Below are 26,892 nucleotides of genomic sequence, written 5' to 3' on the forward strand. Positions count from 1 at the left end.
TCTCTAGTCTCATGAAAATTACTATCTGACTTTTTTAAAAAGACAGACTGAACAAGTAATGGGAGGTTGTTGGTGAGATGCAAAAAAATTCCCATCTTCTTGGGATGGGATAATATGAGTTAGTAAATAAAATACAACAAAAGATTTTGTAATTAGAGTCAATTAAGTTGCTTCAAGTCTAGAGAAAAGCCTCGTTTTCTTCCTAAAGGCTGGCTATTCCATTTTTGTATGTGTCAAAATAAAAATAAGACTTTATTCCTGAACTTAAAAAGTCTATAATCTATGCACCCATAAGAAGGAGGGAGGATAACTAAATAATCATTACTGTAAAATACAGTATCAATTAAGACTCAGATAAATCTCAAGGAAACCAAGCCCCACCATTTGCTACCTGTGCAATACTGACAAGTTGCTTAAATTCCATCAGCTTCCTCCTTCAAAAAGTGTATTACAGAGAATTCCCTGGCATTTCAGTGATTAGGACCCAATGCTTTCATTGCCGAGAGCACAGGTTCAATTCCTAGTCAGGGAACTAAGATCCTGCAAGCTGTGTGGTAAGAGCCCCCCATCCAGGTACTACAAAACATACCTCATAGTAATGTTTGGAAGGATTAAGTCAGGATACAAAGTAAAATGTAAAAGAGAGTCCATTTGGTTTTAAAGGTAAAAGTATCTATCTCCTTCTTCAGTTACTTTTTCTAACTGAAGAAGGAGACAGAAGATGATTCTTTCAGGATAGTTATGATTTTAAGAAGTTACTGTTAAAACATTATAAAAAAAATTAAAGAAAAAATTTAAAAATATATTCATATATTTGGACTTCCCCAGTGGTATAGTGATATAAGAATCAGCCTGCTGATGCAAGGGACATGGGTTTGATCCCTGGTCTGGGAAGACTCCACATGTTGAGGAGCAACTGAGCCTGTGGGCCACAACTACTGAGCGTGTGCTCTAAGACCTGCAAGCCACAACTACTGAGCCCACGTTCTGCAGCTACTGAAGCCTGGGCACCCTAGAGCCTATGCTCAGCAACAAGAGAAGCCACTGCAAGAAGAAGCCTGCAAGCTACCAGAGTAGCCCCTGTCCTCTGCAACTAACGAAAGCCCGTGGGCAGCAATGAAGACCTGGTTCGACCAAAAACTAGAAAAATAAAAATATATCCATATGTTTAAAATCTTAGCAACTGCTTTTCTTATGTATATTACACAATAATGATCTATATACATATCCACTTTATACAGCGATAATAGTTATTTTGCACTATTTTCAAGTATCACATCACTTACTTTTTTTCCCATGTAGTTACCCTGTTTTGATATTTCTTGTTTTAATGGCCTCAGTAATAATCTATGAAGTTGATAAACCACAATTTCTCAGCCAATCCATTACTGAAAAACCAAATTGTTATTATTTCTTTTACAGTATAGGTTACTACAATGAAAATCTCAGTACCCTAATTCTTTAAGGTTAGTCACTGAGGGTAATATTAACTGGGTCAAAGGTTAGGATAACTTTCCATGGTTTCTGACATGTTATCAAATTCCTTTTTAAAGAGTGGTAAAATTTTATGTTGCTACTCACAATATGGGTCAGTTTTTATTTATGCTTTAAAGGCACAGAGAAATAGTATATATTAATTGGACTGAATTTATTTATTGTATATTCTTCCTTACAAACCTATAAAGGAGAAGATGAATTTGATTTTTGACTTGTAAGAATATTTTTAAAAATTAACAAAATTTCCTCAAAATTGACTCAAACGCATACTTTTTTTGTAATGGTATAAGGATGTATGTTCAGATTCTTACTGTACAGTTATATCATTGTACATGATCTGATGTATGGCATAGCTAAATCAAGTTTACTAAACAGACATTTTAAGACAGAATGCTGTAAGTTTTTTTTTTTTTTTTTTGGCCACACTTCGCAGCTTGAGGAATTCTCAGTTCCCTTACCAGGGATTGAACTCAGACCACAGCAGTGAAAGCCCAGCTGGAATCCTTATCACTAGGGAGCAAGGTAACTCCCCTGGAAAGCTGTAATTGTTTTAAATAATATAGAAATAAACTTTCTCTCCCAATCAGGAAAATCCACTGGAAGACTTCATTTTTACAAGGAAACACTGGAAACAATCATTTTCTATTAACTTTGAAAGAAGTGAAAGTTAGAAAAAGAAAATGCTTACAAAATAAATTGGTTAATACTGCCTCAGTGAAAACCAGTATGCTTCAATGAAGCATGTGAAAGTTATTAAGTAACTGTTTTAAACTTGTAAGATATAGCATATTAATAATGACCAACTTAATACCTAAACCTTTCCTTGTTTACTTTTTAATCCAATGATCCAGAATTTTTTTGATTTTTAAATTACTAATTCATGTAGCTATAGTAGGTCACATAATAGTTTTTTCAGAAGCTGAAATAAAGGGAAAAAAATGGCCACAAAACACTTGGAACTTCTATAACATATTACATTTTTAAAAGATCCACTCTGTTATTTCATAATCAAACAGTTCTCCTCATACCCTGGTAATAAATTAAAAAGCTGACGTACACACAATGTAAATTAAGAATTAACGAGAACAAAAGCCACAGCAGCAGAGAACTAAATATGAAATAACTGCTGAATAAACAAACATCAGGGCAAAGGGAGAGAAGGTGAATAAACAACTGGAAAACAAGTGGTGGTTTAAACAATGAATGAAATTAGTTATATCTGGAAAGGAACTGAAAATAATCTAAAGCTGAATGTTTCTAGTTTAGTAAAACAACATTCAATAGGCAATGTGCGAAAGCCAAACTTCAAGGAGACAAAAAGTATAAGACAATCCCTCATTAATTTAGCATAAAAATAAAAGTTAAGCTATGGATCGAAGTCTCTTTTCTGACTTAGGAACAGATAGTTGTTAACTAAAAATATTGGTGAAAATAGAAGATCATTAAGTGAATACACACATTCATGCATACACAGCAACTTTAATACTGTATTATAACTTAAAAGGTACACATGGACATTCTTTCAATCATCTTCAGATATAGGGTCAGTACCTTTCCACTGAGTGTAGGTCCAGTGGTTAGAATTCCAAGTGTTGTTTCTGTCATAAACTACCAAGAAAATGCATATCTACAATCTACAGTTTTGTTTTTAAAAAATGTGAAGAATACAAAGAGATCTGTGAAACATTAAGTCCAAAATCAATCTAGATTTCCTTTTGTAGCACAACCTTTATAACTGTTTCACCACCACCTAGTTTGACAAAAATCATGTCAGAAATTCACCTTTATTATCTTTTCAAAGTATTCAAAAGAACAATCATATAAAGAACTCTTTGTCCCCCATATAGCAGCATTCAGACTGTAGTATCCAATTAAATTATGTAATTACAATGGCAAGTAAAACTGGCATAGAAAGGTATGGAAACAAGCACAGCTGAGTCTTGGTAAACATGACCCATTACTGAGAGCTAAAGTCTGGTAGTATATTTAAATCAAGACATAATATGCAGTACATTGGTAAGGATGTTTTACAGAAATAACTGAGAGCATCAATAATGGAGCAAATTGTTAAAAGGCTGGTTTAAAAAATTAAAGATTCATTAAACCCATTATTGTAAAAGGCTGTCACAATGCAATATATGGATTTTTATTTGGATCCATGATAGAGTAACACTGCAGACTACCACTGTGGCCTTGTAAAACTATAAAATTGGGAAAGCAATTTTTTTCAGATATTAGACAACTGGATAACAGGCAGCATTATACTGTTATCCCTGAAAGAAGGAAAATTCAGGATGAAGTCTTACAGTCATCCCAGTTTGACCTGGAGGCACGCTGCGGACCATGACAGAGCCCAAGCAGAACACCACAGCCTTGAGGAGCAGGGACAGTATAGTGATTAGAGCACAGGGCTACTAACATTTGTGACGCAGAGTTCTCAAGAAAAAGAAATTAAAGGCATCCAAATTGAAAAGGAAGTGGTAAAATTATATCTGCTCACAGATTTATAGGATACTACACACAATCACAAAACCTATTAGAGCTAATGAACAAGTTCAACAAAGTGGCAGGATTTAAAAAAAAAAAAAAATCATGCATGCTCTATCATTAAGTCATATCTGACTCTTTGTGACCCCACTGGATGCTCCTCTGTCCATTGGGTTTCCTTGGCAAGAATACTGGAGTGGGTTGCCATTTCCTTCTCCAGGTATCTTCCCAACCCACAGATAGAACCTACATCCCCCATGCCTCCTGCATTGGCAAACAGATTCTTTACCACTGGACCACCTCAACACACAACAAATACCAGTTGTGTTTCTATACACTAACATTGAACAATATGAAAAGATTTAAATTCCAATTTAAAAGATATATGCACCTTTATGTTCACTGCAGCATTATTTATAATAGCCAGGATATAAACACAACCTACGCACCTTCTGATGGATGAATGGATAAACAAGATGTATATATAAATACAATGGAATATTACTTGGCCCCAAAAAGAAATCTTGCCATTTGCAACAATATGGACGGACCTAGGGGGTATTATGCAAAGTGAAGTAAGTCAGAAAAGACAAACCTATGATTTCACTTACATGTAGACTCTAAAAAACAAAACAGACTAATAGATACAGGAAATAAACTGGTCGTTATCAGAGGGAGGAGTGGTTGGAACGTGGACAAAACAGGTGAAGAGGATTAAGAGGTACAAACTTCCACATATAAAATAAATAGGTCATGGGGATGTAATGTATTAATACACCATATGAAATATAATCAATAATACTGTTACAACTTTAAGGCTTCAGATGGTAAAGAATCTGTCTGCAATGCAGGAGACCTGGGTTCAATCCCTGGGTTGGGACTATCCCTGAGAGGAGGGAATGGTTACTCACTCCAGTATTCTTTCCTGGAGAATTCCATGGACATGGGACCCTGGCGGGCTACAGTCCATGGGATTGCAGAGTCAGACAAAACTGAGCAACTACCATTTTTTTCACTTATCACTTCTTTCAACAAACAGTAACTAGATTTATCATGATAAAAAAGGCCTGATAAAAAATGCCAAGACCATTTCAATAGGGAAAGCACCAACAAATGGTGCTGGGAAAACTGCATACCCACATGCCAAAGAATAAAACTGAATTCTTTACCTAATATCATACACAAAAGTTAGCTCAAAATGGATCAAAAACCTAAATGTAAATACTTAAAAATAAAACTCCCAAGTTTTGTGCACCAAAGGACATATACATGATAATAGATAAATATCCAGAATATATAAAGTAAAGTGAAAGTCACTCAGTCGTGTCTGACTCTTTGAGACGCTTTGGTCTGTAGCGCTCAAGGCAACCCCATTCATGGAATCCTCCAGGCAAGAATACTGGACTGGGTAGCCTTTCCCTTCTCCAGGGGATCTTCCCAACCCAGGGACTGAACCCAGGTCTCCCACACTGCAGGTAGATTCCTTACCAGCTGAGCCACCAGGGAAGCCCAGAATATATAAAGAACTCCTACCACTCAACAAAACACAAACCAAAGTACTTGAATAGACATTTCTCCAAAGATATGCAAATAACCAACCAGCACATGAAAGAATGCTCAATATCGCTAGTCACTAAGAAAATGCAGATCAAAACCACAGTGAGATACCTTTTGACACACATTAGGATGGCTATTATCTAAAACCAGGGAAAGTAAATGCTGATGAGGAAGGATGCAGAGAAACTGGAACCCTTGTGTGTTGCTGGTGGGAATGTGAAAATGGTACAGCCACAGTCTGGTCGTTCTTCAAACTGTTGAATGTAGAATTACTGTATAATCCAAACAATTCCACCTAAGGTAGGGATTGTACCACAGATATTTGCACATCCATGCATATAGCAGCATTATTTACAACAGGCAAAGGTGGAAACTATCCAAATGTCCATCAACAGATGAATGGATAAACAATACAGCACACATATACAACATAAGCTCAAAAAGGAACGAAATTCTGACACATGCTATATAACATGGATGGACCTTGAAAACATCATGCTAAATGAAATAAGCCAGTCACAAAAGGTCACATATTATACGGTTTCTGCTTATATCATATATAGTTTGGCAAATTAATATAGCCAGAAGGCATAAAAAAGGTTACTAGAGACTAACAGAAGGAGATAATGGGGAGTTACCGTTTAAAGGGTTCAGAGTTTCTTTCTGGGATCACAAAAGTGTTCCAGAAACGGATAGTGGTAATGGCTGCATTGCCGGGGGGCCAGCGTGAGGAACTCCGCCCATGGCAAAGGTCATGAGGAAGGAGGCTTGGCATACGCAAAGGCGTGATCAAGCCTCAGGAAACCCCCTGTTCCCGAGCATCTAACCCCAAAACCAGAGTCTGTTTTATGCTCTTACCTACACCTCTGACTTTACGGGGGGCTCTCCCCATAACCGTTTCTCTCGGAGAAGGAGTAAACGTGCAGCTCCAAGGCAATAAAAATTCCTGGGCGTGTCAAGAGTGTTTCAGCTTATGGACTCCTCTGAAGGTTATCTAGCCCGCCTGTATAGGTTCGTCCGGCCACATGTGATTGTTTACAGCCTCCCAACCTGAGAGGCACGAGATGTTTTAGACTTACTAAAGGCAAATTCTTTTGGGGAGTTGGAAATTATTAGTATAATGGGTTGGTTAGGAATTATATTGGTGAAGGGTTTTTCATTTGTTGTGTCAATAATTGCTGCTAATTCCCTGCTCTGGGTGGGACAAGGATGTCTCAGGTCAAACCTCTCTGCTGACAGACTAGCTTGTGTGACAGCATTATCCATACTCCTGCCACATGATTGTTTACTACCTCTCAACCATAAACAGCACAGAGAGTTTTGGAGTATTTTGAGAGTCTTAATTAGCATAGGGCTTTTTCTTCTCGTTGAGTCAATGATTGCCGCCAGGCCTCCATATTCTTAGGCACCTGGGAATATATTAATCAATGTATTTGGAATATAGAAAAGGAAATATAGTAGTTTTTAAGGTTAGCAATACTAGACTTTTTGAGTTAATGGATTTTCTCTTTTGTAATAGATCACTGTACTTTGTTATAAATCACTGTGTCCTTGCTATGTGAAAATGTAACTTTATCATATCTTAAGACTAAATAGATCTTAAGGGGAGCATTGGTGAAAGGATTTTCATTTGTTGGGCTGATGTTTGCTGCTAAATCTCCATGTTCCCTACACTTATAATGAATATAACTAGCATATAGGAAGAAATAAGTATTAACCTTTAAACATATACGAGAAATAAGTACTAACCTTTAAGACTAATCATGTTAACCTTGGGTTAAATAAATTCCTTTCTTGATTGTAACTCACGACACCCTCACCCTATAGGAATGCAACTTTATTTGGAGGGTGGTGCCTGGTTTAAGAAAAAACACCCTTGGAAAAAATAAGTTTTTTGGTTATCAGAAAGAAAGGATCATAAAATGTCAGCAGGTCTCACTCATGGCCAGAAGATGATGTACCCTTTTTATACATTTATGTGAAGCACCTGATTTTGATAAAGGTCAGGACTGCTGACTCCCACGTGACTCTGTATTCATCCCTATGTGTAACAAAAGGTATACGAGCAAACCCAAAAATAAAGAAATAGGATCAGTTTCCGGAAAGACTGATTCCCCCATGTCGCTTCTTTCTTGCTCCCGTTTTTCTGGCTGAATTCCCATCTGGAGCATGGATGCTATTCCACGTAATCCAAGTTATTCAGCCTCCTTTTCTCCACTAATCTTCCTACTACACTATCTGTTTCTAATCTCTCTATATCTGTGATTAAATATGTATTTTTCCAAAGAGGCTGACTCCATCCCCCCACCTTCGAATCACCCTGGATCCACCGGGGCTGGACCCCGGCATTGCAAAATACTGTGAATATGCTTAGTGCCACTGAATTATACACTTAAAAGTGGTTAAAACTGTAAATTTTGTTATGCATATTTACAATTTTTTTAAAAAGAAAGTGGAATGACATCTTTAAAGTGCTAAAAACTTTCAATCTAGAATTCTATATCCAATGAATAGGTGGTTACGGACTGAATACCCATAACATTCAGAGTCCCCCTGCCCTCTCAAATTCATAGATTGAACCCTTAAGCCCAAATATGAGATATTTGGAGACAGGGCCTTTGGGAGGTAATTAGGGTTAGATGGCATGATGTGGGGTCCTTATGATGGGATTAGTGCTTTTGTAAAAAGAGATGGCAGGGTGCTTGCTTGCTTTTCTATGCCATGTGAGATGCAGCCACCTACAAGCCAGAGACAGTCCTAATCAGAAACTAACCATAGAGGCACCAGAATCTTGGACTTCTAGCCTCTAGAACTATAGGAAAATAAATTTCTGTTGTTTAAGCCATTCAGTCTATGGTATTTTGTTATGGTAGCCTGACCAAAAAAAAAAAAAAAATCTCTTTCAAATGCAGAGGCAAAATAAAGGCATTTCCAAATAAACAAAAGCTGAGATTTTGTCCCCAAAGATCTGCACAATAAGCAATGTTAAATGAAGTTCTGCAGACTGAAGGAAAGATACCAGATGGAAAGAACATCAGAAATGGTAAATTTCTGAGTAAATATAAAATTTTTTCTGCTTAAATAAGCAAGGTGACAATATATAGCCTTGATGTACTCCTTTCTGGTATTCTCATCCCTTTAAGAATTTTCCACAGTTTGTTGTGATCCACAAAGTCAAAGGCTTTAGCGTAGTCAATGAAGCAGAAGTACATGTTTTTCTGGAATTCTCTTGTTTTTTCTATGATCCAAGAGATGTTGGAAATTTGATCTCTGGTTCCTCTGCCTTTTCTAAATTCAGCTTGTACATCTGGAAGTTCTCAGTTCATGTACTGTATAAGCCTAGCTTGAAGGATTTTGAGCATTACCTTACTATCATCTGAAATGAGTGCAACTGTATGGTAGTTTGAACATTCTTTGGCACTGCCCTTCTTTGAGATTAGAATGAAAATCAACCTTTTCCAGCCCTGTGGCCACTGCTGAGTTTTCCAAATTTACTGGCATATTGAGTGCAGCACTTTCACAGCATCATCTTTTAGGATTTGAAATAGCTCAGTTGGAATTCCATCACCTCTGCTATCTTTGTAGTAATTTTTCCCAAGACCCACTGGACTTCACACTCTAGGATGTCTGACTCTAGATGAGTGACCATACCTTCATCGTTATCTGGGTCATTAAGACCTTTTTTGTATAGTTCTTTTATGTATTTTTGCTCTTCTGCCTCTGTTAGGTCCTTACCGTTTCTGTTCTTTATCATGCACATCCCTACATGAAAATGTTCCCTTGAAATCTCCAATTTTCTTGAAAAGATCTCTCATCTTTCCAATTTTATTGTTTTCCTCTACTTCTTTGCATTGTTCATTTGAAGAAGGCCTTCTTATCTCTCCCTGCTATTCTCTGGAAGGCTGCATTCATCTGGGTATATATCTTTCCTTTTCTCCTCAGACAACCACTTGGTTGGTGCAAAGTAATTGCAGTTTTGCACTGTTGAACTTTGCCATTTGATACTGGAATATATTCTTAAATAAATGTGGTCATGTTACACATCATTTTAATGCACATTTCTCACTTTATGTTTTTTGTTAAGGACTAGTCACTTGCTATTTATTTTATATTTATTTTAGACTAGGGCAAGAAGGCAATGGCAACCCACTCCAGTACTCTTTCCTGGAGAATTCCATGGATGGAGGAGTCTGGTAGGCTGTGGTCCATGGGGTCTCTAAGAGTCTGACACGACTGAGTGACTTTGCTTTCACTTTTCACTTTCACGCATTGGAGAAGGAAATGGCAACCCACTCCAGTGTTCTTCCTGGAGAATCCCAGGGACATGGAGCCTGGTGGGCTGCCATCTATGGGGTTGCACAGAGTCGGACACGACTGATGTGACTTAGCAGCAGCAGCAGCAGGGCAATGATGTTAGACAAAAAGCAAATTCGAATGATTTTCTTATTTGAGTTCAAAATGGGTTGCAAAGCAGCAGAGAGAGCCCACAGCATCAACACTGCATTTGGCCCAGGAACTTCTAATGAAAGTACAGTGTGCAGAGATAGTTCAAAAAGTTTTGCAAAGGAGACAAGAGCCTTGAAGATGATAATGGCCAGCCCTCAAAAGTTGAAAAAGACCAACTGAGAGGATCACTAAAGCTGATCCTCTTACAACTACACAAGAAGTTGCTGAAGAACTCAGTGTTGACCATTCTATGGTCCTTTGGCATTTGAAGCAAAGTGAAAAGGTGAAAAAGCTCAATAAGTGGGTACCTTGTGCTGCTGCTGCTAAGTCACTTCAGTTGTGTCCAACTCTGTGCAACCCCATACACTGCAGCCCACCAGGCTCCCCCGTCCCTGGGATTCTCCAGGCAAGAATACTGGAGTGGGTTGCCATTTCCTTCTCCAATGCATGAAAGTGAAAAGTGAAAGTGAAGTTGCTCAGTCGTGTCCGACTCCTAGCAACCCCATGGACTCCAGCCTACAAGGTTCCTCCATCCATGGGATTTTCCAGGCAAGAGTACTGGAGTGTGTTGCCATTGCTTTCTCCAACCTTGTGAGCTGACCACAAACAACAACAACAAAATAACATTATGAAGTGTCATCTCTTATTCTAAGCAACAACAATGGATTGTGATGTGCAACAAAAAAGTGGATTTTGTAAAACAACTTGTGAAACCAGCTCAGTGGGTAGATCAAGAAGTTCCAAAGGAGTTAGTTCCCAAAGCCAACCTTGTGTGAAAAAAGGTCATGGTCACTGTTTGGTGGTCTGTTGCCTGTCTGATCCTCTACAGCTTTCTGAACCCCAGTGAAACCAATACATCTGAGAAGTATTCTTGGCAAACTGATGAGATGCACCAAAAACCGCAATGCCTGCAGCCAAGACTGGTCAACAGAAAGGACCCAATTCTTCTCCCTGACAACACCTGTCAATGCCGCACAACCAAAGCTTCAAAAGTTGAACAAATTGGGCTATGAAGTTTTGCCTCGTCTACCATATTCACCTGACCTCTCGCCAGCCAACTACCACCTCTTCAAGCATCTCGACAACTTTTTGTAAGGTAAATGCTTCTCCAACCAGCAGGAGGCAGAAAAAGCTTTCCAAGAGTTCACTGAATCCTAAAGCTTGGATTTTTACGCTACAGGAATAAACAAACTTATTTCTCGTTGGCAAAAATGTGTTGATTGTAATAGTTCCTACTTTGATTAATAAAGATGTGTTTGACCTTTGTTATAATGATTTAAAATTTATTGTCTGAACCACAATTACATTTGCATCAACCAACAGTTCACAGTAGACTGTACAAAGTTAAGAATGCATGTTGTAATCCATAAAGCAACCACTAAAAAAAGGAGGTAGAACTAAGACATAGAGAAGAAAAAATGAGCTTCCAAAAATGTACTCAATCCAAAATGAAAATGAGAAAGGTAAGGAGGAGGAGAAAACAAATCAAATGGAAATTAAAAGGCAGAGACTGTCAAACTACATAAAATAAAGCAAGAGCAAAATATATGTGCAAGGTACAAACTTTAAATGTAAGCTCACAAATAGGTTAAAAGTAAAAGGTAGAATAAGAGGCACCATTTAAAACTAAGAATAAGAAAACGGAAGCTATATTAATACCATCAAAGTAGACTTCAGAACAAGGATTAGCAGCAGGATAAAGAGATGTTTCATAAGGATAAAAACATCAATTCATCATGAACATGTAAGACTCTTCAATCAATGTCTATGCATCTAAAAGTAGAGCTTCAAAATAACTGAAGCAAAAAAGTGATCCAACAGAAGAAACAAATTATTTTTTGAGATGTTAACACTTCTCTCTCAGTAACTGACAGAAGACAGACAAAAACAGCAATAAGGATAAAGAAAACCTGAACAACGCTATTAACCAACCAAAAACTTATTTGAAATTTATAGATCACCAAACCCCAAAAGAAAAAATGCACATTCTTTCCAAATGTACATGAAACACTAATCAAAATATACCATATTCTGAGCCATAAAAAAGTCTAGGAAAATTTCAAAACTGAAATCATAATACTGTGTTGTTGATTACAATAAAATTAAATTAGAAATTAAAAATGTAGTTCACCAATAAACAGTGAAGATAAGTACTATAGATATATTTGTGGATGATCACCTTGCATTGTTCTGGAAAGGCTTTGGAGTAAAGAATACAAACTGACACATAAGATGTGGAGACTATCACTCAGATACATTCTTTATATAACAAACTCTGTTACAATGCATTATAAAAGAATAGGAATAGCAATAGTAGTACTAATTGCTATGCAGTGGCCTAATATTTTACATTTATTTATGATGTAACTATATCAACATACACACACACAACTTGATAGTACAACGATAGCTAAGTTCATAATGCTGGTCCTCAGGATATACTAAGTTTTGAAGTACTTTCTAATTCAATGCTACATTATTTAACTACTCTGTATTTTTATTGTTTTCTAATTTTTAGATGTACAGTATTTACCCATTAGACAGAACATGTAACACCCTATGTGTCAGTCTGAAAGGCATCTTTAGAACTGGATAATGTATACTAGAAAAAAATACAGGGCATGAAGAGCCATATCTCTAAAATTATATAGTTAAAGTAAAAAAGTAAAAGAAAGAAAAACCTCTCAAAAAGGTTATTAATCATGTTTAGGTATCAAAAAATTAAAATATTTACAATAAATAAGCCCTTTAAGTTAGTAATCCCACTTCTAAGAATCAATCCTAAAATTGAAACGTTATCAAAAAGACTGGGCTTCCCTGGTGGCTGAGATGGTAAAGAATCTGCCTGCAACGCAGGAGACCCGGGTTCAGTTCCTGGGCCAAGAAGATCCTCTGGGGAAAGGAACAGCTACCCGCTTCAGTATTCTTGCTTGGAGAATTCCACGAATGGGGGTGTCTCAAGTGCTACAGACCACAGGGTCACCAACAGCTGGACACGACTGAGCAACCAGCACTTTTATCAAAGATTATCCTTAGGAATACAGATGTTCATTCTAGCATTGTATATAACTGCAAAAAACTGTAAACAACCTGCATTATATACAAAACATGTCACAAAAATAACACAAAATAAACACAACACAAAAATAACAAAAGATATTATTATGGGGTAGCCATATAATGGGAGGTTATATATCAATTTACAATCATTCTTTTGAATAATTTTAAAGATAGTCACAACATAATGCAAATAAAGTAAAAAAAAAAAGGGACATCAAACTACAAAACATAATGTGTGTTGTATATAAGTATGTTGGATGTTGCTGTTTTTAAATATTCATACAAAAAAGAAGTAAATTTACCAAGACTATGACATTAAAGGTGATTTAATATTTCCAAGTTAATGTTTCTACAATGTATATGTTTTACTATTAAATAAGTAAAACAAAATTTTTTAAGTTACATACAGTTTAATGACCAAATATTAAGTTTAATAACATGAATAAGCCCTTCAAAAACTTCTTCAGAGTAATAGTTTAAAATTCACACCATGAAAAACAGGTTATAAATGACTAAAGAAATTTATCATGAGAATGACAATTATATAGCAATATATCTACACAACTGACTGGCAGAAACTATGTAAAGAAAGGCAGTAGTATCACAGATTATTTAGTAAAGAGCCATAGGCTGTAAAAAAAGGCGTTACATGACAAAGTCACTGAATACTCATTTGACATACACAAATGAATACAATCCACAGATATAAGACCACGGTAACTGAGAATCAATATTTTGCTCCAAGATCCCCAAGGAACTCAATATCTGAGTAGCAAATTGACTAAGAATGGCAGTCTCAATTAACTCAGATTCTAGGGTTATAATATCCATCTGATTTTCTTTTCAGATTAACAACTCTACATAGGAAAAAAGTGCAATGGGGCAGGGGAAGAGGATTTTTCTTGAAAGATGAAATAAACAAGATATTGTATTCTCCTGTTGTTTAATGTGGGTATTCTAAATTAACTTTCAAAACAACTCTAAAAAGTGTTTTCATTTTAAGAGGATACTCACAGAGGTTAAATAACATGCTCAAGGTCACACAACTAAAAGAAGGGATTTAAAGCCCTAATGCTGTATCTATAAATACGCTCATGGTCTTTCTAGTATCACAAGCGTCTCATCAGGTTGAAAATTTCAAGTAATACAATGTACAAGTTATGATAGTTCTTCTTACAGTTTGTAAATGTCTTCAAGTCCCATATATTCCCAAAGGGGGAAATAAGACAATGAGAGGGAAAAAGTAATTAAAGAGTGGTGCCATCTTTGTCTCTCCTCTATGGATCTGACGTAGCTCTCCTATCATTTTGAAAAAAGAGGAAAAAAGAGGCAAAGATTGAAGAAAAACGGCAAAAGGAACAAAAGTGTGAAGACAGGCAGAACAATAAAGAGGACAGAAGAGACACAGAAGAATGAAAAAAAGAAATGAACGTTAGCCAAAGAATTGGCCAGAGAGTCAAAACCAGACAGAGACAGGGCGGAAAGAGCAGAGGAGAAAGAAATAGCCAGCCATTTGAAAAGGGAAACTGAAAGGAGGTAAGAGAAAACACAAGTAGCCAAAAAGATAAAGAGAGATGACTATCAGCTACACAGTCAGCAAAAGAGGAAGAGTCACAAAGACAGAGGGGAAAAAAGACATACAAACATTGGGCAATACAAACATATCTGGGATCTGGGGCTTTGTCAGCACCTACCTGGTGGACAGCACCTCAAGACAGCCTTACCTTCTTTTACCCTGAGGACAAATCTCCACTATTTTCCCCTGTTCCCCCCGCCCCGGTCTGGGGCGGGGGTGGGGGTGGGGGGTTGATTTGGGGGTGGAGCAGGATCAGTATAGGAGGGCCAGTATAGAGAGTATAGAGAGTAGAAAATTCAGGGAAGATGAATTTGTTATTCCAGGTCCCAATAAGATCTTTATTAAGAAAGCAATTTCAAATTTAGAAGATACTTTAATAGAAGAATCAGTGAATTGTTACACCATATGTAAAATCTAAAAACAAAGATTTTTTTAAAATGGGGTCCTTTAAAAAAAATAGTTGTTAAAAATTCAATCTCGTGTAGAAAACTTGATGAAAATTATTTAAATTTCATGGAATGTCAAAAAAAAGGCATATGAGTTAACAAAAATGCCAACAAACAGATCACTTCCTTTGAACTTCTTTGAATGACCTTTAACCATAATTAGCTAAGTAATTTTCAAGCTTTATTGAGAAGTAAATCAGATCAAATCACTTTCCTACTTAAAACCCTATAATGGTTTCCCATTAAAATTAGGATAAAATTTAAACTTGTTACCATGGACCTAAAATCTTACCTAACCCACCCCCTTCCTACCTGTCTGACCTTGCTTTATATCACTCTCCCTCTTACTCACCATGTCACAGCTTTTCTTCTCTTCTTTGACTACTGTCACCAGCTACACTTTAAGGCATTACCTTGTTCCTCTACCTGGCACGCTGTTACCTTGGCTTCTCACGCAGCTGGCTCCTTCATCATTCAAACCTTAGTTCATATTTCATATCTTCTCAAAGTGTCTTTCTTTGATTGCCCTATTAATAACACCTATTTTACCCCCCAGCTATTCTCTAGCCTATCACCTTGCTTGATTTTTTTCTCTAACATTCATTATTCTATGAAAGTATCTTAATCATTTAGAAATAAAGTTGCCATATGCTTACACATGAAAATATAAGCTCTAAGGGCAACAATGCTGTTCTTTCTTTATTGGTATATCCCCAGGGCCAAGAATATGGTACATAGTGGGTGCTCAAATAACTGAATAAACAAATGGAAAAGTACAATACAGTTTTTATATTATAAATAAAATATGAGCTTAATAAAAATTCCTTGCAGAATCTTTACAGTTACAGACTGTTGTAGTTACAGATTGTTGTAGTCGAAAACTCCTAGCCAGAGAGATTTAGTCCTTAGTCTAGGCACGTGCGGCTCCAGTCACCATGTGAATGTTTAATATATTATAAAGCTTATTAAAACAGGAACTTTATTTTAATTTTTTGGATGTAAATTTCTCACTAGTGAACTATGCTTAAATGTCTTTTAATTGATAAATTTTAACTAACAATACATATTCAGTAGTCACTGTAAATAACAGATGCAAATCAGTACACTAATTGAATCCTCAGCTCTTGAATTTAAATTAGCATTCTCAGCCCAACATTTCAGTTTATTTGTGTCCTATATATTGCTTAGAGAAAGCCAAGATCATTTTTAATACCTATTTTATTGGAAGCATTACAATTTTTTTTTAAAAAGACCTTCACCAAATAATATGCAATAAATTCAAAGTTGAAACAAATAAAACATTTAACAGGAACTGAACAAAATGCCTATTCACACATATCTTGAAAAGTATGCCTTATAAAGAGAAAGAGTTTTATGAACACATAGTACACTGCAAGCAGCAAAGCTTCCATATCACTACTATGTTTTAAGCCTCCTTATCTTGTATAATGTAAGTGATACTTGTAAGCTTGCAAGTGGCAAGCTTATCCTGAAGAATAAAATCAGAGCACAGACTAAGTCAAATAAGATCAGAAAGCCTGAACCCAGAAACAGATTGGATGATTGCTAGTCTCAAATTCTGAGGTCTGCATTGTTCTTTCCTTTATTCCAACTCTACTCCCAGAAATACATGATGAAAAATGGTCAATTTTCTTTCTATATATTGTCACCAAAAGATGTTACTGTTTTCTTCACTTCCTCTCACCCCTACCTTCATTAAGAACTTACTATCAGATGATGGACATGAGGCTTTTAACAAGTTTAATGTGGGTATCTAGAATTAATTTTTGAAATTATCTGACAAGCTGGCCGATCAAAAAAGCCTTAATAACTCTAAAAACAAAATTATCCTCTTTCTACTACCAAAGAAACAACAAAATCCCACCTACATTCAAATACAGTATAAAATGAAGCATTATATATCTACATACTGATATAAACCTTTATGATTAGTTTATAATTATATTCAGTTAAACAAAGTTAGACAACCAATTTCCAAGGAGATAATATACAGCTTATGTACTTTGATTTCATTAAAAAAATAATGTATTTTTATAGATAAATCTCTAAAATATGACCTGAAATAATCTCTAAAATATGACCAAAAAACCTGATATAAAATCCAAACAAATAAAATATTATCAATTCTACTTTATTGAGAGCCAAAGTGCCTACATAATAACATGCAAGAATTTTAAATTCTTGAAAGCAAGTGTCAAGTACTAGACACAATTTCCATACACAGCAGGTAGTAAAGCAAGAAAAGAACTGACACAGTTACTCTCCTTAAAAGAGACATACAATGAAGAACTGTTATACAGCGCTAACATACTACAGATCTATGCATTAAAGATGTTGTGGCTATTAACAGTTTAAACCTTTACTGTATTTTGCTAATTGGTACATAGAACTTTAAAGCTTTTGAAAGATAAAACATTCCAGTCAGTTCAATTCTCTAGCATTGTTCAAGTACTGCAAGTAGGAACAAAGAGGAAAATAAATCTGCTTTAATTGCTGAAGAATCACAAATAGAGATGGCTGAATACTGTAGAGGAAAGACCTTTTGTTCCTTAAACAATTTTAATAAAGATCATTCTCTATTTTAAGTTTAAATAGTTCTTGTCTGTGTATTAAAACTATTATAACATTCATTTTCTCTGTATTTAGTATAAGTTTTTATATAGTTTGACTATATGTGAAAATAATTTATTTTAATTGGGAGTATATTTTAGAACATGCTGCTCTATATTTATCACTTTTATTTAAAATAACTATATGAAAATTGATTTGACTTGTTTTAATCAGTGTTATATGTAAGATTAACTGAAGCTGTGTTAAAACAAATGACATGTCATTAATAAGAGGAGAAATATTTCTATTAAATGATAAATTAATGCTATTAATTTAATAGAATTCAGTAACTTAAGAGCATGTTTTTGCCATAAACATAAAATAAGCTATGTTAGTATTAATTCATATGCTGAGGTATATTACATCATATAATAGGAATATTATATGCAATTGAATGATCTTCTAAACATAAGCAATCACTATGTGATTAATGCTACTGGTACATAATACATTTACTGATTAACCTATACCAAAAGTATAGAAAGAAGAACATTTATTCCTAGCTATACTAAGTCTTAACATTTTTCATTACTTGGATTTTTTGTTTTCCAAAATCAACACACTGCCTCCTGTACCCTGCCCCCACCAAGTACTTGAAAAAAGGCCAATTAAAGAACGGCCATTTCAGTATAAAATTTACACTACCAAAATTATCAGTCATTACTTCTTTACAATTTTAAGCAATCGTATTGCTACAATTTTATACAATTTTAACAGCTACTCACCAATTTTTTTCAGTAGTTTATGGGTAATGTAAAATCAACAGGGAGCAATAATACATAGTTAAAAAAAAAAAAAAACTATGCTGTTTCTAAAACCTAAAACTACCTAAAACTATACTGCAACCTAACATGTACATTTAGTCAACACTTCTCTCTTTTTAATAGTCTCATACAAATATAAGAATATAAATAAGCAACTGCAAAGTAAAAAACATTATTCCATATTTAGTGAGTCTTTAAGAAAAAAACTTTCATGCTAAACTGCCACCATGAAAGGTTCTCAAAGGCTGCTATTCTTTGATGTAAAATGAAATACTACTTAGTGAATAAAACATAAAAAACTCCTGTCTACCCTTCAAAGAGACATATCCTTTGACCCAGTGCTCCAGACTAAAGCCTTGAAATTTTTGCACAAGAATGCTGCATGAGCAAAGTCCAGACAAAACAGACACTTGAGATGCTAGAAGGCTGTATAACCCCAATTGCAGACACTACTCCTAATAATCTAGCAGAGATAGCGCTGCCATACACCAAAAGAAAGTAATCTCACCAAAAGAAAACTGACCCCTTAAAAAAAAAAAAAAAAGCAAGCAGTCAAAGCAAATGCAAGCCTTTAACTTAGGTTTATCTTTTTGTGCAGGTCACCTCATAATGACCAATTTTTAATCCAAGTTTGCAGACTTACAAAAAGTTTTCATCTATAAACTTTTAGTATTGTGGGAGGCAAAAATAGCATAAAATACAGGTGTTGCAAATATGATTTTATTTTGAAGACTTGCAAAAACCATTCATTTTTATAAAGTTGTTAGAGCAAATTCAAGCAAGGAAGAAATTTAAAACCTATTAATAATAAGTGACAATAAATTTCTATTAAATAACTTGTTGCTTGCAGACATTCTAAACTAGCAATATTATCACCCTGTTGGCTGAATGTGTTAATAACATGTGCTTAATCAAATAGCAATTACTTATTGTAAGTATCAACAAGTCACAAAGCTTTAATTACTGTGTTATTGCTATTTGGAAGTAATTGTCAAACAGCAAAACACAAATAGGCAACATTCAAATTACTGACTCTATTTTACACACACACCTAACTTTTAAATCAAGATATTAACACAGACTACTTAAAATGTCCAAAATATTAGGATTTTAGATTAATACTATATACTATCAAGTAATTTTTCAAAAAAAACTTAGAAATTAAAGCTATCGTTCACAACCCAAGCCACAGATTTGAGATTCACAGACTGCAAAAGAGAAAGGTTTCTTACATGCATGTATGTTGGGAATGCATGTATTACTAAGTATAACACCTTTATAAGATATAAAACAGGTGGTGCTTAATAGTTTTTAGACAAAATAAGTACCTAAATGAAAACAAACCACTGAAAGTATCAATATAAACACTGAAGGCCAGTGCCTGGCACACTTGAGGGCTCAGTAAGTATATATCAAATAAATAAATGAAGGAATGAAAGATGGCATATAATAATTTTATGGAGGTAATATGCTAATGTCAAACCATTGAGACTTATTTCACATTTTTATGAATAAACTGAAATAATTCTTGTATTTTATCACAGTAGTTTTTTTATCTTTTGTGTAAAATACTAACTATAACAGGTGACACTTAAATAGGTAATTGTGGAAAACAAGGAATCAGTATTTTAAAAATACTTAATACAAATGCTTAAAAAGCAAATAAAAAATACACCTATGCAGGTCTAATTTTTATGCTTTGTTTTGTGGGGAGCCTTTACTCAAAATCTTCAAAGAGTACTGAAAATTTAACTTCTCTCTTTTGTATAATACAAGTGAATATAAAAAGACAATGTGTTCACTGGACTTGGGTATTCATCAAATGTACTGAAAGGAGATTGGGGTGGGGTGGCATGAAGAAAAAAAGTTACTCTCTTAATAAAGCACAAAGACAAAGACATTCTTCACCCAACCTCCATGGTACAGCAATTCCTGCAACAGAAGCACAAGGGCCTAGCAAACAATCATTTGTAAGCTTTCCTTATTATCTGTAGGACATATTTGGAAATAATAATGGTACAACCCCAAAAAGTTTTTTCTTTTTAAACACTGTGCTTCTACATATATCAACAAGATTATTTTAAGACACTGTCATCTACTCTTTTAATATTTAACATTTTATTAGTTGCAAGAGTAAATGAAAAGGATAGTTAGCAGTTTATACACAACAGAGATTTTAAGAATGATTAAAAATTTGCCATGTGCAGAATATAAAATTCATTATTAGCAGTAATCCAGCAATGACTACAACTTTATTCTCTGGAGATCTGTTTTCTAACAATGTCAACATTGTGTATAGTTCTAAAATGACAGAAAAGAATTCATTACACTAGAAAATGCCAAGTGGACTTTACCCCTCTACATTCTATACCTTAAAAAAGAAAAGGACAGGATACAAGTTATCAATATACAACTGATGCCCAGAATAAAACAATTTTTCTTTGTATGGTATTGATGTCCACAAAACACTATAAAAATTCCTTCAATTTTTTTTTTTACTTGTTACACACATTAAATTCAGCCTGTCAGAAGTAACAGTAAAAAAAAGAAATTTACTTGGTGACATGCCCTTTGAGCTAATCTAGTAACAGTTTTAAATAATAAGCAGCATATACCTAAGAGGAAAGAAATGAAACAGGACAGTACAAGTAAAAAAGTGTCTGAGGTCTACCTCTCCACGAAATCCACATAAGGAAGAAGTATGAGGACCTAATTTTAAGTTGCCTTACTAGACAGCTAAGATTAGAAGGAACAGAGGTAATAATCCCACCTTATCCTGCACCATACGTCTGGAGCATCATGAGAAATCCTGGCAATAATGTTTTAAAACAAATTCAGTCAAACTAGAAGGTAATCAAGATGATGAATTAACTGAAACTCATAAAATGAATCAAAGCCCTGGGGATATATAAGCCAGGAAAGAGAAGACTTAGGAGAATAATTCTCTAAGATTTTGGTCTTTAGGATTCCTTTACACTCTCAAATATGATTGGGACTCCTATGAGATTTTATAAAATCTCATATATCTATAGGTATTTTATCATGCAAGAAATTAAATTGGAGAAAAACTTAGATATAGACTTAGCTTAAAATAATAATAAAATGATTATATACTAACATAAGTAATATCATAAAAATACATTTTCAAAAACTAAAAAATTGAGAAGAGCAGCACTTTTGAAAATCTCTAATGTCTAGTTTTATAGAAGACATTCTAACTTCTGTTCTTACATTCAAAATGGCCAAGTTGTTTTGCTTGTAATATGTGAAGAGAATTGATTACACAGATATGTAATTAGAAAAGGGAGCAATAACTTAATATTCTCATTCTCACATTAAATCTATTGTTTGCTCTTGCACTTTAATTGATATCCATTCATGATTTTATAACATACGTTAACGGAAAACAGTGGTTCACACAAGTATGAAGATCTTCCAAATGTTAAAATATTTCATTACACAATATTTTAAAAGTCACATTCATTAATTTCACTACCAATCCCATTAAAATAGTCTTTAAGTATGGGGAAGCTGTCAAGCTCATTCAGATCAGTGACTAAGTTCTACAAAAATTCTCATTTTCACTTGAAATAAAGTTTATCACAGAAAACACTTTCTGGAAATGACAAGTTTATTTTTTAAAAAATGGCTTGGCTACCATGTACCAAAAACAGAACAATCATAATTTGCCTGTTGTCTGTTTTTTCACGTAAAAGTTCTTCCATGAAAAAAAGGACTAGATTCAGTTTGCAACACCAACTCAGTCATACAAGTGCTTTTCCTTGAGACAGCTGTCCTTCTGTATGCAGAAGAGTTTTATGCATACTTCTGTTCTGCTACATAGAACATTTTAAAAAGTATATGCACATTGAGATTTTTTTTAAAAACTAATAATTTTCACTGCTTTATCAAAGATATTAAGTGAAACTAGCTTTTTTCCTTTTTTTAAAGGCTCAAATGCAAGGAAGTGAAGGGTACAAAGAAAGGATACACAGGGCCACTTGCCTTGACTTAGGCTAGGGTGCTAACAGTTTTGCCACAGTTGTTTTTATAACAAGTGTCCATGTCAACACAGTGAAAGGGCAAATTAAGTCTTTGTATAATTATGAAAATAGTTTGACTTTGTAGGCCTTCTACAAAAGTCATGCTCCCTCAGCCCCAGCCAGTATTGTTTGAGAACCGTTGATTTCGGACCAAAGAACTGTTTTCAAATATACAGAAGGTGATCATGTAGAAAATGGCAAGCCCCGTATACTATTAGGCCAGCTCTTGAACCACTGGATATTATTTATAAAGAAGTAGCTTGGGGCTTCCTTAGTGGCTCAGTGATCAAAACTGCCTACCAATGCAGGAGACACTAGTTTGATGCCTGGTCCCAGAGGACCCCACATGCCTCAGAGCAACTAAGCCTGTGGACCGCAACTATTGAAGCTGTGCTCTACAGCACAGGAACCAGGAACGTCAACAGTGCTGAAGCCCACGTGCCCTAGGGAACTAGAGTGGCCCCCGTTCGCTGCAACTAGAGAGAAGCCTGTGCAGCAGCAAAGACACAGCACAGCCAAAACAATAAAGTTATTTTTTTTTTAAAAGTATCTTAGCACCAAATTTGGAAATAATCTTTTCTGTTTAAAAAATTTGATTAATAATTCATGAACAGTAAAATCCAACCTTGGTTCTGACTCAAAAAAAATGAACACCAGAGTCAAACTACAGAACAGTCTGATCACCCCCTAAAATTTTCTAATGCCCTTTATAGTTAACAACTCCTCCTACATCCAACCCTGAAAACCACTGATCAGTTTTTCTGTCCTGAGAGTTTTGCCTATTCTAAAATGTCAAATGCCAAATAAATGAAATCACACAGGATGTACAAAGTCTTTGGGTCTGGCTTATCAGCATAAAGCACTTGAGGTTCATCCATGGTGGTTCCTAATCAGTGTGTATAAATCGACTAAGTTGTTTCCTGTTTTTGGAATTATTAATAAAGCTATTAAAAACATTTACATGCAGGATTTTGTATAAACATAGATTTCATTTCACTTGGATAAATATTTAGAAGTGAAACTACAGGATTATATGGTAAAAACATGTTTCACTTTATAAGAAACTGCCACACTATTTTCCAAAACAGCTAATAGTTGTACCATTCTGGATTCCTCCTGTAAGAGTTCTAGCAGCTCTGTATCCTCACTAGCATTTGGTATTGTTAGTATTTTTTTTTAATAACTTATTTATTTTATTTTTGGTTGTGCCAGGTCTTCCTTGCAATGCATGGGCATTCTCTAGTCACAAAGCACAGCTTCTAGGCACAAGGGCTTCGGTAGTTGCAGCGTACGGGTTCTAGAACAGCAGGCTCAGTGGTGGTGTGCCAGCTTAGTTGCTCCGGGACATGTACAATCTTCCCAAACCAGGGCCCAAACCCATGTCCCTGGCACTGGCAGGCAGATTCTTACCCACTGTACCACCAGGGAAGCCCTGGTATGGTCAATTTTTTTAAGCCATTCAAATAAGTGTCTAGTGGTATCTCACTGTAGTTTTAATATGCAATTCTAAAATCACTATGATGTTAAGCATCTTTTCATGTGTTTATATCCCATCTCAATATCTTCTGGGTACTGCCTGCTTGTTTTTGAGTTAATATCTTATTATTTAAAGTGGTTTTTATTTTCTGGATACAATTCCTTTATCAGAAACGTGTTTTGTAAATATTTTCTCCCAAACTATGGCTTGTATTTCCATTCTTTTAACAATGTCTTTCAAATTTCTTTGAAAATTTTATTTGTGAGGGAAGTCTAACTATAATTTTTTAAAAAAAAATGAATTATGCTCCAGTGTTATAGCTAAAAAATATTTATCTAATCCAAAGTTACCAAGATTTTCTCCTACATTTTGTTCTAAAAGTTTAACAATTTTCAGTTTTACATTTTGGACTATGAGTTTACATCTAGGGCTTTGAGTTAATTTTTAAGTATGGCACAGGCACAAATGGTTTTTTTTCCCCCCTGCATTTCAATATACAATTATTCTATCTTGATTTAAAGACTATTTTTCTCAATAAGAAAAAGCCTTCTAATAATTATGACTGATCAGTAACATAAAGAGCAGCATCAAAAGAAATGAGAATCAGCTGTTCTGTCCAAATTACCTTTCCAACTCTCCCTCTATGAAGTCCCCAGAGGGGGATGTCTTGAGGAAAGACAGGTCTTCTTCCCTCATGCACTTAATCCTCACCCTCTAACAGTTCAGCTTTCATCGTTTATTATTAATTGAATTCTCACGTAAAATTTCTCTTGAATAAGAGGTTAAATAATTTTTTAGATGAAAAAAACCTGATGCAGTAACAAAACTAGGTAACACCTGAAGTTATCCTTTGGTTTTAAATTCCTAAGATCCATTTTGTAAAAGTAGAATAACCACTGAAATTGATCCCCAACTAAGTTTAGTTTGTATGCTTAATCACTGGGCTTTAGACAGCATCACCTATATTAATTTAAAAAATATATCATGTAACAATATTCAATAGAAATCATAATAATGGCTATTTCCCTTAGCTTCCAATTAAGATTCTGCTGCTGCTGCTGCTAAGTCGCTTCAGTCGTGTCCGACTCTGTGAGACCTCATAGATGGCATCCCACAAGGCTCCCCCATCCCTGGGATTCTCCAGGCAAGAACACTGGAGTGGGTTGCCATTTCCTTCTCCAATGCATGAAAGTGAAAAGTGAAAGTGAAGATGCTCAGTCGTATCCGACTCTTAGCGACCCCATGGACTACAGCCCACCAGGTTCCTCCGTCCATGGGATTTTCCAGGCAAGAGTACTGGAGTGGGTTGCCATTGCCTCCTCCGAATTAAGATTCTAGCTTCTATCTAATTTCAGATACAAATACAATAGTAGTGTTGAGTAATAAAAATGGTATATTAAGTTAATAAATGGGTTTACCTTATGTATCAGTTACAGTAAAATGCTGTTTCTACATCTTTTAAGACACTCATGAGGATTTACTTCACATTTTGAAATTTTTTTTTATCACTAATGATATATATTTTTAGAATCATTTTTGTTCAAAATGCAAACATAATCAACTTCAACTGCTCAGTATTTCGGAGGTACTCTTCAGACCCTAGTCTTATCATTTTGCCACTTATCATGTTTGCCACTCAATAGTGTGTAGGAACAAGAAGACATAAAACCCCTACTGGCATTATATTACCTATTTGATTACTTAACACTTCCATTTTAATATAAACCTAAATGAATGGGTAAAACTTTGGTTTGAAAATTACCTGTGGGTTTTAGTTTTCCATGTTAAGTATCAATTCAAGAACTATGAATAATTATACATAAGACTTCAACTCATTTCAACTGGAATATCATACTAATATATTGACCACTATACTTTAAGAAAAACATAACAAAGCTGGGGAAAATCTAAAAAGAAGAACAAAACTCATTAAAAAAAGTATACAACTGACTTTAGGGAATATCATTAAAAACACAAAACTCAAAGCAGTTTGTATATCTCTGGTATGATTCACAGCACCTTTTTAGAGCAATGGATTGTTGTTGGACTTACTCATTTTGTGAACTAGTAAGAAACGCTACTGACAAACTCTAAAATTTGAAACTTCACTGTAGACAGTAAACCTCATAATACCGGAATGAGAGAGTAATCTCTTGAGGCTTTAAAGAGATAGTCAATGGAAAAAGTAAAATAATAGTATCCTCATTAATTTATGAACACGTGGCATGTGTAAATCCTCTTCCTCTCACACACATATCTGCCTCATTGCTTTCATACTTGACTAAGCAAATGATATTTAGGGAGTTTTTGTTTGTTTTTTTGCTATGCCTCACAGTGTGCAAGATCTTAGTTCTCCAAACTATGGATGGAACCCGGGGCTCCCCTGCAGTGGAAGCTTGAAGTCTTTACTACTGGACCATCAGAGAATTCCCAGCAAGTGATATTTGATTAACATTTGATGAATAGGTAGATGGTACTTGAATGAAGGGCTAGTGAATTGGTAAAAAGCAGCTAGGCATAATTAACTGAAATCTCAATGCCCTAAAGCAGTAAAGAACAGCAAGGGCCAGGCTTGGTGAGGCTGAAGCACAGTTATATAAAAGACAGAGATACAAGATAAACTTAGAAATGTAGGAGTTAAATCACAAAAGACTTCAAAGGCCATGATAGGATTTTAATGTTTACTCTCAGGTCAGTAAGAAACACCAAAGGATTTTAGACAAGAGGATGATACAACCAGCATTTTAAAAAGACTATTCTGGTCATCCTGTGGAAAATGAATTAGAAGAAGATTAAAGTATCTATGGAGATCAATTAAGAAACACCACAGCAATCCAGCCTTAACTAGAACGATGGCAAGGTCAGTACAGAGATCTAAGAGAGAATTTAAAGACAAAACCAACCAGTC

The 26,892-nt window shown here is 35.0% G+C and overlaps 1 protein-coding gene and 1 long non-coding RNA gene across 3 annotated transcripts in view; one reads left to right on the forward strand and one right to left on the reverse strand.

The window, feature by feature from the left end:
- The window catches only part of LOC121816807 (uncharacterized), a 163,208-nt gene extending 162,029 nt beyond the window's left edge, over nt 1-1,179 (forward strand). Inside the window, exon 9 of the long non-coding RNA XR_006056517.2 lies at nt 829-1,179. This is a non-coding gene — a long non-coding RNA (uncharacterized LOC121816807). The remainder of the gene's footprint in view (nt 1-828) is intronic.
- The window catches only part of NDUFS4 (NADH:ubiquinone oxidoreductase subunit S4), a 113,403-nt gene that overhangs the window by 27,953 nt on the left and 58,558 nt on the right, over nt 1-26,892 (reverse strand). The gene's annotated exons all lie outside the window — the stretch shown is intronic.

The sequence above is a fragment of the Ovis aries genome, chromosome 16 (assembly GCF_016772045.2).
Source record: "Ovis aries strain OAR_USU_Benz2616 breed Rambouillet chromosome 16, ARS-UI_Ramb_v3.0, whole genome shotgun sequence".
Taxonomy (NCBI): domain Eukaryota; kingdom Metazoa; phylum Chordata; class Mammalia; order Artiodactyla; family Bovidae; genus Ovis; species Ovis aries.